We start from the raw sequence: 19,293 nt of genomic DNA, 5'->3' as shown, positions 1-19,293 counted from the left end.
TTTTCGGCCGCCGACGCCAAAAAATCGGCCCAGTCACGCCCCCAAGGGCCCAGTTTTCGCTGGCTCGGGCCGAAATTGGCGTCGGCGGATCCAACCCGAACCCGGCGCGCTAGGGGATGCTCGGGGGCGCCGGGCGAATCGTTTTTGGCGTGAAGAGCCGCGGGCCCCCCTTGCCAGCGACTCGACTCTCTTCTCGCCGCTTCGTTGTCCTCATCGCCTCGTTTCCCGCGGCGAATCAATGCCAAAGCTGCGCGCGCTGCCACGCCGGTCAGCCTCCATTGATGCCTCACGGGCGGCGCAGTGAAGGCCGGGCGACGCGCGTCTCCTCGCCAGCCACGCCTCCCGCCATGCATAACGTGCCGGCCAAGCCTACCACGCGGCGCCTCCGCCTATATAAGCCGACAACCAGCGCGCCGGAGACACGCACAGATACTCCACCGCCGACGCGCCCATTTCCCCCCCTTCCTCCTCTCGCCGTCTCCAGTTCAGAAGAATGGCCGAACGCTTCCCAGGCGACGGCGCGGCGGCGAATGGCTTCGGGCGCCGCCATCTTCACGAGGACGAGGCTCGCCTCCTTTTCGAGGCCGAGTACCCCGCTCCCCCGGCCTTCTCACGCCGCCGTGGGAGCTCCTGGACGCCGAGGCGCATGGAGCGGCCCGGGGCGTCCTCCTCCTCGTCCGGCCGCTCGTCGGGCTCTCCCTGCCTCACTAGTGCAGAACCGGGCAATAGCACCGGTTCGTAAGGCCCTTTAGTGCCGGTTCCATAACCGACACTAAAGTGTGGGCACTAAAGACCCCCCCCCCCCTTTAGTACCGGTTCAGCATGAACCGGTGCTAAAGGGCAACCACGTGGCACGAGCCAGCTCCGGGGGCCTGGAGCCCTTTAGTACCGGTTGGTAAGACCAACCGGTACTATAAGGTTTGGGGTTTTTTAGTTTTATGATTTCTTTTTCATTTAATTTTGTGTTTCCATTTTAATTCTTTTTCGTTTGCTGGTATTTTACGATACTACACATTGTACACGTTATATATATATATATATATATATATATATATATATATATATATATATATATAAATAGAATTTCTAGTAGAACCAATCATGCATATATATATATCATCAATGTCTCACAAACCACCATATTAATTAATTCACACATACACACATGTATAGCTATATACAATTTCTCCTACATATGATGTTGCCTTCGGAGCCAGTGGCATTAGCCTAATTGGTGCCTTCGGAGCACGATGACAATTGGAAGTGGTTTTCATGGGGGCGGTAGCGGGTAATAGTATTCTCCCTTCGGATTTATGACCTGGTCAAGCAAAAATCTCGCTATTTCCTCTTGAAGTGCTTCTACGCGCTCCGTTTCTAGGAGCTTCTCCTGCACCTCTTTGAACTGTTAAGAAGGAGATCAATATGCATGTGTATTAGTTGTGTGACTAGATATCGATAATGGTGTAAAAATTGTGAATAGTGTTCTGACAAGCGTACCCATTCCTGTCTTTGAGATCTGCTCCTTTCGGATGCCATCATGCGAATGTTCTCGCAAACGCAGAATGCACACAGATCAGTCCCCTGCGCCTGCTTCAGGGCCTTTACGAGAATGGATTTTGATCAGATAATAATTAATCAAGCATGATAATTAAAGAGATGGTAGCTAGCTAGCTAGCTAGTACTACTTAATTACTTACCTTGGATCGAAACCATTTAAGCTTTTGTTTCCATTCGCCTTCCGTGACGCTGATGAACCTTGCCCAAGCCCTGCCCGCCGACAAAGAAAATGAATAAAGGGGTTATTAAATAGTTCATATCATGAAATGACGAACTAAATAGGCCGAGATATATAGTTAATAATGATTGAAATTACCTGTTGACTATCCCAAACAAGATGTTATAGTCAGTTTTTGCTTTGAGTAGTGAGTCCAGTATTTCAACTGTTCCGTCGTCAACTTTAATGATACACAAGACCCAGTGAAATCTGCATGCACACACGTTTGCATGTCTTAATTAAGCGGGCATATGTAAGCAAAAATATGTAGCTAGCTAGTAGGCAAAAACAGAGAATTTGTAGTACTCAGTGTGACTCACTGGAAGTTGTAAAGAAGTAGTATATCTTCATTGTATTTGAGGCGCTTCAAGAACTCTAGCATGTTGTCCTCTACGTCCTTTTGATGATGTGAATTTATCCGCCATGTGTATTCATTAACGGTGTTTGGGTCAATGAACCCAATGCCAAAGCGTCCACCTTTTCTCATTTCATACATCTTCATCCTGCATAATACCACAGAAAAGAATATAGTGAGGATAATTACAGGTAATGATTGATCAAAAGGATCACTACAGCTAGCTTGAGACTTAAATTACAGAAAGAAATCACTTACAGACAATAGCAACTAACGATAGATTTGTCGAGTGCGTCTTTATTGTATAACTGAAACAGTTGAGAATACTCAACGGACAGAGCTTTCTCATGGAAGTAATGCTCCTCCTTGACATTCACCATGAGGGACAATCGATCTGAAATCTTGGTAATGTTCATGTACCATTGATGCAATTCGTACATTCTCGCTGGGAGGTTCTTGACCTTGTCTGGCTCGACCATAGGTTGGCCCCGGACATATTTCCGTTTTATTTCATCCTCTCTAAGCACAGGCATGGGCTCGATCTCGTGGAGTTGTCCAACAGTGATGTTGAGAACTTCAGCCTGCATTATATGCTCCTCCGTTATTACCACATTGCCCACCTCGGGAACGTAAACTGTTTGCCCACAATAATATTGGGCGCACGTACTGTCACGTGTTGTTGGCACAACAAGCGAGGGGATGGATTGCGCCGCCTGTTCTCCCAGCTTGGGAATGGTTTTCCCGCATTTTTTGATAGCTGCTTCTTGTTTGCTCGATCCCGAGCTCGCCTCCTTACGTAGACGTGCTTGATTTAACTTCCTGATGTGGCGCTCATAGTCTGTGTCAACAGGCTTGGGAGCTGGTGGTTGAGCCATACGAATGAAATGGTCAATCGTTTCCTCGGGCACTTTCTCCCTTGGCGGCGCTGGCGGTTTAGGTGCGAAATGGGCTTCCACCTCGGCCTTCGATATGGCTGCGATTTCCTCCTCGGACCTGTCATAAGCCCTCTGCGGAAGAGGCGTGAGGCTTGGACCATATTTATATCGCTTGCCTCCGCCTGTACTTCCTGTACTACCTCGACTCGTACCGCTACGCACCATAGCTGCGGGGTGTCTCTTCTGCGATTGCTGAGGCGGTGGAGACGGCTGACGGGGCTGAGTTGGACGAGGAGGAGTGGCCGCCTGAAGCTGTGGCGGACTTGGAGGAGGAGTGGCCTGAGGTTGTGCCGGACTTGGAGGAGGAGTGGACGTGTGACGTTGTGGCGGACTTGGAGGAGGAGGAGTGGCCTGACACTTTGCCGGACTTGGTGGACTTGCAGGAGCGGGAGACTGCTGACTCGGTGGCGGACTTCGACGAGGAGTCGGCTGACGCGGTGTCGGTGGCCTTCGAAAGATGATGCAATCCTTTTTCCATAGGATGATACGATGTTTGGCCTCTCCGAGAAAGCGCTCGTCGTCACCTCCAGGAATGTCAAGCTGTAGCTCCGAATATGGTGGGTCCACCACCTCATCAACCAAGACACGAGCATAGCCCGCTGGAATCGGGTTGCAATGGAAGGTTGCCTCGGGGGGATTTGTAAAAGCAACGGCGTCCGCCACCTTCATGGATATGTTCTTCATTTTGACGTGTAGCTCGCAGTTAGTGTTCTCCGTGATGTCATCCACGGGGTATCTACCCAGCATTGCGTCGTCCGGAGCGGCCGAACCCACGCTGCTTCTCGGCATGGATGGGCCGGTGGTATCCAATGCTGGATCGTCCGCTAGCTGCTGCAGCTGCTGAGACCCCCTTTGTTGGGTAAGTGAGTCGATCTGCTCCTGCTGCCGCTGGAATTTGACTGCCAATTCCGCTTGACTTGCTTCTAGGCCTTGAAGGCGTTCATAGTCCCACTTCCTCTGCTCCTCCTCCATCTTCCTCTTCTTCTCCTCTGCAATCTTCTTTCTCGCATGGGTTCTGTAGTCGTTGTTCCAGTCTGAAAACCCCTCATACCACGGAATAGTGCCCTTGCCTCGTGTTCTTCCTGGGTGTTCAGGATTTCCCAGGGCACGCGTAAGCTCATCGTTCTCTCTATTGGGCTGGAACACCCCCGATCGTGCCTCTTCTATTGCAACAAGTATCGCATCGTCGGCTCCCTTCAGACTTGCCTTCGTCGAAACATTGCCTGTCTTCGGGTCCAACTCCCCCCTATGCGCATAGAACCAAGTCCTGCACCTGGGGGGCCAGCTCTTAGTAACCGGAGTGACACCTGCATCCTCCATCTCTTTCTCAGACTTATCCCACTTAGGCATTGCCACCGCATAGCCACCTGGCCCCAGCTTATGGAACTTATCCTTTTTTCGGCATTCTTCTTGTTTATTCTCGACCGTTCCTTAGCTAATTCCGAATCCTTGAATTTCACGAAATCGTCCCAATGAGCACGTTGGTTCTCTAGTGTTCCCTCGAATACTGGAGTCTTCCTTCCTCCCTTGACGTACTTGTCCCATTCACGATTCTTGTGGTTCTTGAATGCAACCGCCATCTTCCTAAGAGCAGCGTCCTTGACTTTCTGCACATATGCTTCTGTGAAATGATCTGGTAGGGTGAAATGTTCCATGAGAGTATCCCAAAGCAGATCTTTTTGATTCTTGTCGACAAAAGTAACATCTGGACGTGGAGCAGCGTCCTCTTTGTCTTTTTGTCTTTTGTCTTTTGCTGGCTCTCTCCATTCTTGAAGGGAGATCGGGAGTTGGTCCTTCACAAGAACTCCGCACTGACGAACGAACTTGTCCGCAATCTTCTTAGGCGCTAATGGTTCGCCATTAGGTTTAACTGTCTCGATATTGTACTTTACGCCCTCCTTCAACTTTTTGTTCTGGCCTCGTTTCGTCCTTTTGCCTGAAGATTTGCTCGATCCGGATGGCTGAAAGAACAAAGATCGATTCGTTAATATATCTTCAAGTCATTTAAAACATGTGATGATCACCAGATACCTGCTTATATAAATATATATACCTCGCCGGTCTTTGTTGTTTCAGGATCAACATGTTCTTCGTCATCGTCATAACCGTAGTTCATGACTTCATCAATTCGGTCGTCGCGATTGAATATCATATCACCCTCTCCAGTGTTGTTTAGAAATTCGGAGCCGTCATAATCTTCTTCATTCTGATCATCATCTGGCCCGCGTATCATATCGAACATGGTCTGTTCTCCCTCTCTGTCGGTATTGTCTGCCATAGCTTTTATTTAACTAATCCAAAAGAAATATAAAACAATTTAGTATTCAAATTACATCGTCTCGAATAATAGATATAATCTCGAATACACCGTCTAGAATAATAGATATAATCTCGAATACATCATCTCGAATAATATATAATATTGAATAGTACATCACTGGCTAGGTAGCTAATTAAAGATCGAATACTACAGAAGAATCTAGGACACTCGCGGTTCCTGCGGCGTGGGCGGTGGACACCCAAAGAGAAGGAACCCTCACAGGATCATAGCTGAAGTGAGATCCTCGAAGATACTACCAGGTATTGGAGAACCTGCCGCCCTCTAACGCAACCATGTAGTGATGGACGTGCTCGTCCTCCTCCCTCACACGGCGACGTACCACCTCCTGCGGGGCCGGGTCCCTCCGCACCGAAACTGGCCCACGCGAACGCCACCAAACGAGATCAGGGTCGACGACGGGACCCGGGGCCGGGTTCCTCATCAAGCGGCGCGCCCCTCCAGGCAGCACCTCCCAGTGCCAGCCCGACGGAGCCCAGTCCTGGACATGGGTCGGCTGGACGTCGTCGCGGACGGGTCGACGGCGAGGATGCGGGCCGGGCATCGTCGAGAACAAATACTAGCTATATGCCCGCAAAAAGTAACATTTTTTTAATGATTGGATTTTGATAACTAAAATTTCTAACATTTCTACTATTTCAAAAATCTATATACTATTTCATACTAATTAAGCATCTAACACTAAAAACAGAAAACACAACTTCTATACATCCATTAAAAAACTGAAAAACAACATTATATAAAAAATTTCCATACTAATTAAACACTAATTATATCCATCTAACATGCATTCATACATATATAATAGTGAAAAAATAATAATCTAAATAATCTAAACTAATTAAACATACAAAATACGTATATACTAATATATACATGCATTAATTCATACATGTGTGTGTGTGTGTGTTCATCATGCTTGTGTGTGTGCGTGTGTGTATGTGCTCGGAGAGGGGCGGCGCCCATGGTGGCCCCCGGGGGCAAGGGAGAGGGGTTAGAGGGGGAGAGCTCACAGCGGGGCGACGGCGACGGCGAGGCGACGGTCGGGGGCGGTGACGGGCCGGGGTGTGACGCGGGGGCGGCGACGCGGGGACGGCGCGACGGGGACGGGCCCGGGGTGGCGACGGAGACGACGGCGGTGATGGGGACGGGGGCGGCGACGGGGACGGGGGCGGCGACGGCGACGGAGACGACGGAAACATAGGAAGAATGAAAATTTCGTAAGTCTTGTATATATAGAAGGCACCTTTAGTACCGGTTGGAGCCACCAACCGATACTAAAGGCCTGTTTTGGCCAGGCCAAGCGACGGGAAGCGACCCCCTTTAGTACCGGGTGGTAGGTCGGGCCATTGCCGATGCAAAGAGAAACTGCGCAAGTGATTTAGAGAAGAAGAAGTTGCAGCGCATGTTAGAGGATCACAAAAAATTGTTGTACCCGAATTGCGTAGGTGACAAGAAAAAGCTGGGCACCACACTGGAATTGCTGCAATGGAAGGCAGAGAATGGTGTATCTGACAAGGGATTTGGAAAGTTACTGGTAATGATAAAGGATATGCTTCTAAAGGACAACGAATTGCCCAAGAGTACGTACGAAGCAAAGAAGGCTGTCTGCCCTCTAGGGTTAGAGGTGCAGCAGATACATGCATGCCCTAATGATTGCATCCTCTACCGCGGTGAGTACGAGGATTTGAACGCTTGCCCGGTATGTGGTGCATTGCGCTATAAGATCATCCACGATGAGCATGGTGATGTTGAGGGCGAGCGCCCCAGGAAGAAGATTCCTGCCAAGGTGATGTGGTATTCTCCTATAATATCACGGTTGAAACGTTTGTTCCAAAACAAAGAGCATGCCAAGGTGATGCGATGGCAGAGAGAAGACCGTAAGAAAGACGGAAAGTTGAGAGTACCCGCTAACGGGTCGCAGTGGAGAAAAATCGAAAGAAAGTACGGGAAGGAGTTTGCAGATGATGCAAGGAGCGTATGGTTTGGTCTAAGCACAGATGGCATTAATCTGTTTGGGGAGCAGAGCAGCAACCATAGCACCTGGCCTGTGACTCTATGTTTGTATAACCTTCCTCCTTGGCTGTGCATGAAGCGGAAGTTCATTATGATGCCAGTGCTCATCCAAGGCCCTAAGCAACCCGGCAACGACATTGATGTGTACCTAAGGCCATTAGTTGAAGAACTCTTACAACTGTAGAATGGAACAGGTGTACGTGCGTGGGATGAGCACATGGGGGAAGAATTTGACCTAAAGGCGTTGCTGTTCGTGACCATCAATGATTGGCCTGCTCTCAATAACCTATCAGGACAGACAAACAAGGGATACCACGGATGCACGCACTGTTTGGATGATACTGACAGTATATATTTGAATAGTTGTAAGAAGAATGTGTACCTGGGACATCGTCGATTTCTTCCGAGCAGGCATCCCGTAAGAAAGAAAGGCAAGCATTTCAAAGGTGAGGCGGATCACCAGACGAATCCTCGCCACCGTACTGGTGCTGATGTACATGATATGGTCAAGGATTTGAAGGTGATATTTGGAAAGGGTCTTGGCGGACAACCTGTTCCAAAGGACGCTGACGGACGCGCACCCATGTGGAAGAAGAAATCTATATTTTGGAACCTGCCATATTGGAAAGACCTAGAGGTCCGCTCCGCAATCGACGTGATGCACGTGACGAAGAATCTTTGCGTGACCCTGCTTGGCTTCTTGGGCGTGTATGGGAAGACAAAAGATACACCTGAGGCACGGGAGGACCAGCAATGTATGCACGGAGAAGACGGCATACATCAGGGTCATGCAAGCTACGCTCTTACCAAAGAAGAGAAGGAAATCTTCTTTGAATGCCTGCTCAGTATTAAGGTACCGTCTGGCTTCTCGTCGAATATAAAGGGAATAATAAACATGGCAGAGAAAAAGTTTCAGAACCTAAAGTCTCATGACTGCCACGTGATTATGACGCAACTGCTTCCGGTTGCATTGAGGGGGCTTTTACCGGAAAACGTTCGATTAGCCATTGTGAATCTATGTGCATTTCTCAATGCAATCTATCAGAAGGTAATCGATCCAGAAATCATACCAAGTTTACAGAATGATTTGGTGCAATGTCTTGTCAGTTTCGAGTTGGTGTTCCCACCATCCTTCTTCAACATCATGACGCACGTCCTAGTTCACCTATGCGAAGAGATTAACGTTTTGGGTCCTGTATTTCTACACAATATGTTCCCCTTTGAGAGGTTCATGGGAGTCTTAAAGAAATATGTTCATAACCATGCTAGGCCAGAAGGAAGCATCTCTAAGGGCCATCAAAATGAGGAGGTCATTGAGTTTTGTATTGACTTTATTCCTGACCTTAAGCCGATTGGTGTTCCTGAATTGCGGCATAAGGGCAGACTGGATGGAAAAGGCACGCTAGGAGGAGAACAAATAATATGTATGGACGGACATTCTCTCACTGAAGCACACTACACAGTTCTACAGAATTTCGCCTTGGTGGCTCCGTATATGGATGAACACAAGAATTTGCTACGCTCCAAACACCCGGAGCGGTCTGATGACTGGATTACACGTGAACAAACCAGGAGTTTCGCCAGCTGGTTGCAGACACGTACCATGCATGACACCTCTATTGAAGATGACCTGTACTTGTTGTCCCAGTTACCATCTTCGAATATAATGACTTTCAAAGGGTACGAGATAAATGGTAATATATTTTTCACGATCGCCCAAGATAAGAAGAGCACCAACCAAAACAGTGGTGTCCGCTTTGATGCAAAAACCAAGACGGGAAAGGAAACATATTATGGTTATATACAGGACATATGGGAACTTGACTATCGATGTGGTTTAAAGGTCCCTTTGTTTCGGTGCAAATGGGTCAATATGACATGAGCCGGGGTAACGGAAGACCCGCAGTACGGAATGACAACAGTGGATCTCAACAATCTTGCGTATGCAGACGAACCATTCGTCCTAGCCAATGATGTGACACAGGTTTTCTATGTGAAGGACATGTCTACCAAGCCAAGAAAAAGAAAAGATAAGGAAGCGAATGCATCGTACGATGAGCCAAAGCGGCACATAGTTCTTTCTGGGAAGAGAAACATCGTGGGAGTGGATGACAAGACAGACAAGTCAGAAGATTATGAAAAGTTTGATGAAATTGCTCCATTCACAGTGAATATTGACCCGAGCATCCCGTTAAATGATGAAGATTTTCCATGGTTACGGCGCAAAGGGACACACGCGAAGAAAAAGTTTCACACCCAAAGATCTGGGATGTGATCGGCTTCACTATCATCACTTTCTTCTGTGTTTCACACCCAAAGGGGAATCTCTGTAATAGTTAGGGTAGTTATGTGTTTTGACATTTGAAACGCGAAGAAATTTTATGTGCAAACAAATTCTTTCATGCCTTTACTGATTTTTAAAGTTAAGTTATTCACAAACTAGTGATTCACACTAATTTCAAATAATTCAAAATTTAAACTATTCAAATTTGAAAACTACGGGCACTAACAGAAAGTTTGTACTTTTTTGTACCTAAAGAGGATGTGTCAGCCTCCGGTCAGGCTATGGCCGCACCATCACCATTTAGTGCCGGTTCATACCATGAACCGGTACTAATGAGGTTGTGTCAGGTAAGGCTGGGGCCCCACGAGCACCTTTAGTACCGATTCATGGATGAACCAGACGTAAGCTGTTTTTAGTCCCACCTCGCGAAGTGAGAGGGACTAGGAGCGGTTTATAAGCCCTGAGTGCAGAGACGATGAAGAAGAGGCTCAATGCTCACGTTGCTTAGCTTCAAGCCTTCAGGAATACGGTAGACTGCACGGAGCTATGCGCAGTGCAGTTTACACTATTCTGAAAGGCTTAAAGCAAATTAACGAGCATTGCACCTCTTTTTTATTTTTCATAACTTATTACAACTCCGGACTTCTTCTCTTATGGCAAAAACTAATTGCATGTCGACATTTTTTTTAAGTTATAACTCCAGACTTTGACCATCAAGTTTTGCAGAAAAGAAAAAATAGCAGAAAAGAAAGAAAAACTATAGCTGAAAAGAAAAAAACTATATAAAAAAACTACTCAAAAATAAATAGAAGAAAATAAAAATAGCAGAAAAGAAAAAACTACTCAGAAATAAATAGAAGAAAAAATAAAGCAGAAAGAAAAAAAATTATATTTGCTATTTTTCAATCGTTTACAAAATGACCGTGAAATTGAAAATCACTACAAAATGAACTCTGAAAATGTTGAATTTTGGCAAACTAGATGAAAAACTACTCATAAATAAATAGAAGAAAATAAATATAACAGAAAAGAAAAAACTATACAAAAAACTATGCAAAAATAAATAGAAGAAAATAAAGCAGAAAAGAAAAAAACTATAAAAAAAATTGGGGCGCTGCCCTGTGGGCCTGTTAGGCCACAGGTGTGTAATTACAGGCCTTAAAGGCCCAACAGACTCACAGGGCAGCGCGCAGAGTTTAGGCCCACAAGCCTGCTATATAGAGGAGTTCGAAGTGGTAGCCGCGGCTGGGTTTATAAACCAGTGCGGCTGCCCTTCGCCTGGCGAGGTGGGACTAAACTTTGGGGTGGCAGCGCGAGGCCTTTAGTACCGGGTCGTGGCACAAACCGGTACTAAAGGGGGGGCCTTTAGTGGGAATTTTTCATTACAGAACTTGGCTTGTATATTCCAATGATGGGCTTCCTCAAATTGCCCTAGGTCTTCGTGAGCAAGCAAGTTGGATGCACACCCACTTAGTTTCTTTTGTTGAGCTTTCATACATTTATAGCTCTAGTGCATCCGTTGCATGGCAATCCCTACTCCTTGCATTGACATCAATTGACGGGCATCTCCATAGCCCATTGATTAGCCGCGTCGATGTGATATTTTCTCCTTTTTTTTGTCTTCTCACACAATCCCTGTCATCATACTCTACTCCACCCATAGTGATATATCCATGGCTTATGCTCATGTATTGCGTGAGGGTTGAAAAAGCTGAAGTGCGTTAAAAAGTATGAACCAATTGCTTGGCTGAAACCGGGGTTGTGCATGATGGGAGTATTTTGTGTGACGAAAATGAAGTATGGCCTAACTATATGATTTTGTAGGGATAATCTTTCTTTGGCTATGTTATTTTGATAAGACATGATTACTTTGTTAGTATGCTTGAAGTATTACTATTTTTATGTCAATATTAAACTTTTATCTTGAATCTTTTGGATCTGAACATTCATGCCACAATAAAGGAAATTACGTACATTGAGAAATATGCTAGGTAGCATTCCACATCAAAAATTCTGTTTTTATCATTTACCTACTCGAGGACGAGCAAGAATTAAGCTTGGGGATGCTTGATACGTCTCCAACGTATCTATAATTTTTGATTGTTCCATGCTATTATATTACCTGTTTTGGATGTTTAATGGGCTTTACTAAGCACTTTTATATTATTTTTGGGACTAAACTACTAACCGGAGGCCCAGTCCAAATTGCTGTTTTTTTGCCTATTTCAGTGTTTCGCAGAAAAACAATATCAAACGGAGTCCAAAAAGAATGAAACCTTTAGGAGAGTTATTTTTGGAACAAACGCAATCCAGGAGACTTGGAGTGGACATCAAGAAGCAAACAAGGAAGCCACGAGGCAGGAGGGCGCGCCCTAGGGGGGTAGGCGCGCCCCCACCCTCATGGGCCCCTCGTGGCTCCCCTGACGGACTTCCTTCACCTATATATATTCACGTACCCTGAAAACATCTAGGAGCACCACGAAACCCTATTTCCACCGCCGCAACCTTCTGTACCCGTGAGATACCATCTTGGGGCCTTCTCCAGTGCTCCGCCGGAGGGGGAATCGATCACGGAGGGCTTCTACATCAACGCCATAGCCTCTCCGATGAAGTGTGAGTAGTTTACCACAGACCTTCGGGTCCATAGTTATTAGCTAGATGGCTTCTTCTCTCTCTTTGATTCTCAATACAAAGTTCTCCTCGATCTTCTTGGAGATCTGTTCGATGTAATTCTTTTTGCGGTGTGTTTGTCGAGATCCGACGAATTGTAGGTTTATGATCAAGATTATCTATGAACAATATTTGAATCTCCTCTGAATTCTTTTATGTATGATTGGTCATATTTGCAAGTCTCTTCGAATTATCTGTTTGGTTTGGCCTGCTAGATTGATCTTTCTTGCAATGGGAGAAGTGCTTAGCTTTGGGTTCAATCTTGCGGTGTCCTTTCCCAGTGACAGCAGGGGCAGCAAGGCACGTATTGTATTGTTGCCATCGAGGATAAAAAGATGGGGTTTATATCATATTGCTTGCTAGGAACACATGATAGCAGTCCCTCCCCGCCCCTAACCCTAATCGTGCCGCCAGCCGCCCCTCCCCGCTCCTCCCCCACTTTGCCGCCGCCGGAGGGGACATCGGCGAAGCCCGCGTGGTCCCCAGGGAAGGTGGCGGCGGGGCGTACTCGCTGTTCTCGCGCAGATCTCGCGGCGGCCGGTGGCGCGCGGCGGTGTTCCGCCGGGGGCTGGCGCCTGCTGGCCATGAGGCGGCGTCCCTCACGGCGGCGGGGCTTCCCCTGAGCAGCGCTTGGTGGTGGCCACATGGCGGCGTGCGGGTGGGCCGGATCTGGGCTTCTGGTTTGCGTCCTTGTCATGGCAGCGCTTGCCATTGCCCTCGGCCATGAGGCGTGGTTCGGGACAGGCCTAGCGCCGCTGGCCAGGACGCATGCTGGCAGTGCCCTACTTCATCTCGTGTCGTCTCGTTGGCCAATGGTGGTGGTCATCTTCGTTGTCAAAGATGGCCGGCCAGAGGCTTGGTGATCGGATCTCGAGATCCATCATCTAGTCCCGGCTGCGAGTTGGGGAGACATGGTTGCCGGTGAAAACTGAGTTGTTGGCAGGCAATGGCAGCGTTCTACGTCGTTACCTTGATGGAGGCATTGTCGTGTAACTACTGTCTACCCACTCGTGCTGCTCTGGGGGAAACCCTAGGATCTGGTGTTCCATATCGGATGATGGCGGCACTGCGGTGTCGTTTCTCTCTTGGGAGCATCATTTGTGGAGCAGCGCTGGAAGTCAGAGCCAGGAGGTGGAGCGGCTTCGTCTTGCACAGAGCTTCGGTGGAGATGTCAAGTCATGCCTGACCGACAGGTGCTACGCTTTGTCATGCCTGGTCGGCAGGTGCTACGCACGACATATCTTCCAAAGACTTCAAGCTATGTCGGCTGGTGGTACTTGGCAGCATGGTGCTGAGGTGTATCAGTGGCGGCCGCGACGTGCACAACTGTTTGCGCACAGGGAGGAGGTGCCGTTGGGCGCCGTGGTGGCGTCGACGATAGCTAGACCAACCAAGGTTGATGCATCAGTACAGTTCTGAAGATGGAGCGGTGGCAGCTGGCAGCGGCGGCCTCTGAGAGCAAGACGGACCGGCGAGATCCATGCCCGGCAGGCGTCCAGGATGGGTCCTCAGGTCTTAGATGTTAGGTTTGGCTGCGATGCCTGTTTGGTATTAGGCCCATGCTATCTGCGCCCCTTCATCAACTGGATAGGTGTAGCGACAATTTGTTGCTTAGACGGCGGCTTTAGTCTTACTGTGGTATTACTTTGTAAGGTCTTGTGAGAATAATTAATAAAGTGGCCATATGCATCGCCCAGATGCAGATGCCGGGGGTCATCCTCCTTTTCTAAAAAAATATCATATTGCTTGAGTTTATCCCTCTACATCATGTCATCTTGCCTAATGCGTTACTCTGTTCTTATGAACTTAATACTCTAGATGCATGCTGGATAGTGGTCCATGTGTGGAGTAATAGTAGTAGATGCGGAATCGTTTCGATCACTTGTCGCGGACGTGATGCCTATATACATGATCATGCCTAGATATTCTCATAACTATGTACTTTTCTATCAATTGCTCGACAGTAATTTGTTCACCCACCGTAATACTTATGCTATCTTGAGAGAAGTCACTAGTGAATCCTATGGCCCCCGGGTCTATTTTCCATCATATAGGTTTCCGATCTACTTTATTTTGCAATCTTTATTTTCCAACCTACATCATAAAAATACGAAAAATATTTATTATCTCTATCAGATCTTACTTTTGCAAGTGGTCGTGAAGGGATTGACAACCCCTTTATCGCGTTGGTTGCAAGGTTCTTATTTGTTTGTGTAGGTACGAGGGACTTGCGTGTAGCCTCCTACTGGATTGATACCTTGGTTCGCAAAAACTGAGGAAAATACTTACGCTACTTTGGTGCATCAGCCTTTCCTCTTCAAGAAAAAACCAACGCATGCTCAAGAGGTAGCACACACCACCATCTAGGTTATAACTTTTTATTATGAACTAAGGAACGCTTCCATCCTAGTGACAACCATACATACCTAAACCTTTTGAATACAATGTTCAGAAATCAGTTATCATCGATTAAACACACCAACAAATCCATACCTTCTAGTCCATCGGCTCCAAATCCACCACATGCATTGCGGCCACTGGGTAGTGCGGCAGCTCCAATGGAATCTCGATGTCATTCACCTCTTCTGGTCGTTCTGCATACCCAGCATGGTCCAGATCATGATAGATCTTTCCAGCAAGCTGTTGCGGCAACTGGTATGGAAGTACTTCTACGCGGTTCATGTACATACCTCTTAATCGGTTGCTCAGACTAACCATCATGTCCTCGACGAGTTCACTGAAATGGTCTTTTAGATGCAGTTTTGTGAAGCGACAAGAGAAATACTGCGAAAAGAAACATGCATTGGTTATAGCTGGGCACTACAACACTCTACTTGTAAGAAGTGCAGGGTATTTAAGGTCCATACCATCCTCTGTCCAGGAGTGACGAAGATCTTGTTCAACTCGCAAACATAATATTTGATGACATGACAGTTCAATGTAAAGCTCAAGTCGTTTGATCTCGCACGGGGGAATGTCGAATTAACCTCCATATATAGAAGTGTGGCTTGCTGCACCCCCGCGGGTGCAATCATATCCAACCCATAAACAAAGACACTGGAGCATTGCATATAAAATGTAACGTAGCATGATAGAGGTTCCAAGCAGTACAATACATCAAAGTGCTATCAATTAACTGACCCAGGAAAATTTAGAAAATACGATGCCTCTCAGTTCCAATGGGACCTTAACCAGAGAGGTATAGCAATCCATATAAAAACTGTAGCAGCACATTCAAATTAGAAAATAGTAAGCAACAATCCTTTAAGCATTTATATGAGAATGAAAACAACTCAAAGCAAGGCACACAATAATTTCCAATCATATCCAACCCAGACATGAACATTTTCTGGTTTTCATTCTTTGAGTAGGCCTACCTGCACCAAATCAATTGGTGCCCGTCAGTTATACTGGAATAAACATAAGATTTCTTTGTTTACATACACAAGCAATAAATGTAGACCCTTCTGTAAAGAGACGAAGGATGTACTTGTCAGCGACACTGCCACATCACAATTGCATTATTTTGCTGAATTAGTTCGCTTGGACGTGGCATTAGATGCAGCTAACTACATGAATTTAACATTTGCCCGATTTAGATCCTTCAGGGACTCGAGAAATGCCTATAAGTGTATTCATTTCTGGATCATATAGCAATATGGCCAATAATTACATATGGAAAGTCAAATCTGCATTTTAATTTGGATTCAACATAGTTTAGTTCGTGAAGATTAAAGTTGGGAGTACACAGACTGAATTACTCAAGTGCCATGGTAGTCATAGTTACTCTATATATAAAAATATAGGTGTTGTATTGATTAAAAAAAAGTTGCAAACCACAAAATTTACACTGAATACTCCAGTTACATGCCAGTCCTAGTGGTCAGTTCATGTAATCAAAAATCACTAAAGAAAATGAGAAGGGCATTAACTGGCAGCAACAAAAAATTAGAATGACATGAACATAACGATAGCTCAAATCAGAATTGCTTCAAACATATATGTAAAGAAACACTAAAGTCAGTTGTAATTCGTAGTATCTGACATTAGATAAAATGGCCCTTTGTAAAGTAACACTATGTATTAAACACACTAATTGGCAAATAGAATCAACTGCTCTCTCACCTGGAAATATAGAATCATTGACTTCACTAACCTTGTTATCCTCAAACTTACAATAGAGCAGACATACCACTACATGAGTACATAGCTGCATCAGGACCACCACATAAGAACCTCCTAAACTAAAAGAAATATACTCTATAGTCAATCTTATTGTGTCCCCATTCCCTGTAAATCATTCATTCTTTTTGTACCTTTTGCCGAGGTATATATCTTTTGACACCTACCTTTTGCCAAGGTAATATATCTTTTGACACCTTGCTAACCTACAGGCAAACAAAAAACTTTTGTTAGTCCAAAAGAAGGATATTCTAAAACTACATCACCAGAATGTAGGAACATCACAAATCCAGCAGTTGTAACAATAATCCTAAATTGGGGCATGCATTTGCCTATATAATTATTAATCTGTAGAACACACTTTCCACAGAATTAAGTACCGAGCTCAAGACAACCTACTCAAACTGGATGGAACCAACATTCTTTAGCTACACACAGATTGATGCAAGATAAATGGCTACCTAGACCAGGCATTGAAGAAAAAGTTACTGATTTGCCCAGGATTGCAAAAAGTAAAAAACTGGACAAGTGGCCATCTCCAAGGTCACGAAGGAAATATGAAACCTGAAATTTATGAAACATGAGAGAGGAAGTTGGAATGAAGCACCTGAGCGCACACACAATGCGAGGACGATGATGACGCGATAGTGACCCCGACGGAACAGCGGCGTGAGCTGTGACTTGCGCTTCTATGGTCGACTGCGATTCACCATATAACCTAATACCAGGAGGCGGAAATTCCGTATAAAATAGAGATTTATGGTACACAGTCTGTAGATAACAATAGATGTGGCTTTTAGTGCCCTTTATAGTAGTAGACATGACCATGAGGAAATTTTAGAGTCAAAAGGCATGGAAAGGAGTCAAATATATGCCATAGAAAAAGAAAACTTGGAATGTCAAAAGGAAGTAGATAGGGTTTATACATATATCACGACACAGTAAGATATATACGATGATGTACTCCCTCTGTTCCAAAATAGATGACTCAACTTTGTACTAAAGTTAGTACAAAGTTGGGTCATCTATTTTTGAACGGAGGGAGTAATAGTGAGTACTTTGTTTCTAGTAATTAAAACCATCACAGAGAAAGAAAATTGTTGGACAAAAAACCTTATGTTTTTCATGTGTGATTGGACAAATAACCATATGTTTTAATGTGTAACAAAAACACTAATTACAACTCAAGCATTGGAAATTCATATCATGGCACGCTTCCATACATAAAGGAACAAAACCACCAACATTTCCGTACACAAAGAAACAATAATATTAGGCCCTACCTGAATCCAGACAAGGAACAAAAAGCATATATTTACACCCCACAAAAAACAAGCATGGAAACAAGGGAACTACAAAAATCTAATGCATGGAGAATAGTACCTCTGGCTTTTACCAGAAAAGAAAAGCCCCATTGGTCAACCTGCACATGAACACACACGACAACCAGGAAAAGCAGAACATGGCGAGCCCAATAACACAATTTGCCATGCAACCATACAACTAGCTCTGGAAAAGAAGATGAGTGGAGAGGAGGTGAAGAGGGGTTGACCTGCATATCCGTGAATGGAGACGTGAGAGCGTACTTTTTTTATTTTTAGAGAAAAGGCATCAACCGAGCCCGAGATGGGGCTCGAGCCTAGCCCGGCTTTGAATTGACAAAGCCATCAACCGGCTAGGATTACAGATCACAAGAACCAAAGAAAGAAAAACAACACGGTAAGATACATAGACGCTGGTAAGCAGCTAACTAGCCTCAAAGCTACAACCTAGAAGATAAAACAGATAAGCACACAGCTGCAGACATCGAGGCCCTCCTCCGAGAACGAAGCACCAGGGAGCTAGGACCGAGCTGGCACTGAGGAGAAGGGGATGACCGGCATCAATAGGGAGTGTGGTCACCAAACAGCTATGGACCCCGACACGACACAACCATCCAATTCCATCTCCGACTCTCTATCATGAAGATCATGGTGCTACTTTGAAGCACAAGTGTGGAAAAAGGATAGTAACATTGTCCCTTCTCTTTTTTTCTCCCATTTTTTCTCTTTTTTTATTTTGGTGGGCTTCTTTGGCCTCTTTTTTATCTGGGTTTCTTTGGCCTCTTTTATTTTTCATAAAGTCCGGAGTCTCATCCCGACTTATGGGGGAATCATAGTCTCCATCATCCTTTTCTCACTTGGGACAATGCTCTAATATGGAAATCATCACACTTTTATTTATTTACAACTCAAGAATTACAACTCAATACTTAGAACGAAATATGACTCTATGTGAATGCCTTCGGCGGTGTACCGGGATATGCAATGAATCAAGAACGACATGTATGAAAGAATTATAAAGGTGGCTTTGCCACAAATACGATGCCAACTACATGATCATGCAAAAGCAATATGACAATGATGGAGCATGTCATGATAAACGGAACGGTGGAAAGTTACATGGCAATATATCTCGTAATGGCTATGGAAATTCCATAATAGGTAGGTATGGTGGCTGTTTTGAGGAAGATATAAGGAGGTTTATGTGTGATAGAGCGTATCTTATCACGGGGTTTGGATGCACGGGCGAAGCTTGCACCAACTCTCAAGGTGAGAAAGGGCAATGCACGGTACCGTAGAGGCTAGCAAATTGTGGAAGGGTAAGAGTGCGTATAATCCATGGACTCACATTAGTCATAAAGAACTCATATACTTATTGCAAAAGTTTATTAGCCCTCAAAGCAAAGTACTACTACGC

This window comes from Triticum aestivum, chromosome 2B (assembly GCF_018294505.1).
Source record: "Triticum aestivum cultivar Chinese Spring chromosome 2B, IWGSC CS RefSeq v2.1, whole genome shotgun sequence".
NCBI lineage: Eukaryota > Viridiplantae > Streptophyta > Magnoliopsida > Poales > Poaceae > Triticum > Triticum aestivum.
The sequence above is the reverse complement of the archived record's forward strand: the minus strand, read 5'-3'. Positions refer to the sequence as shown.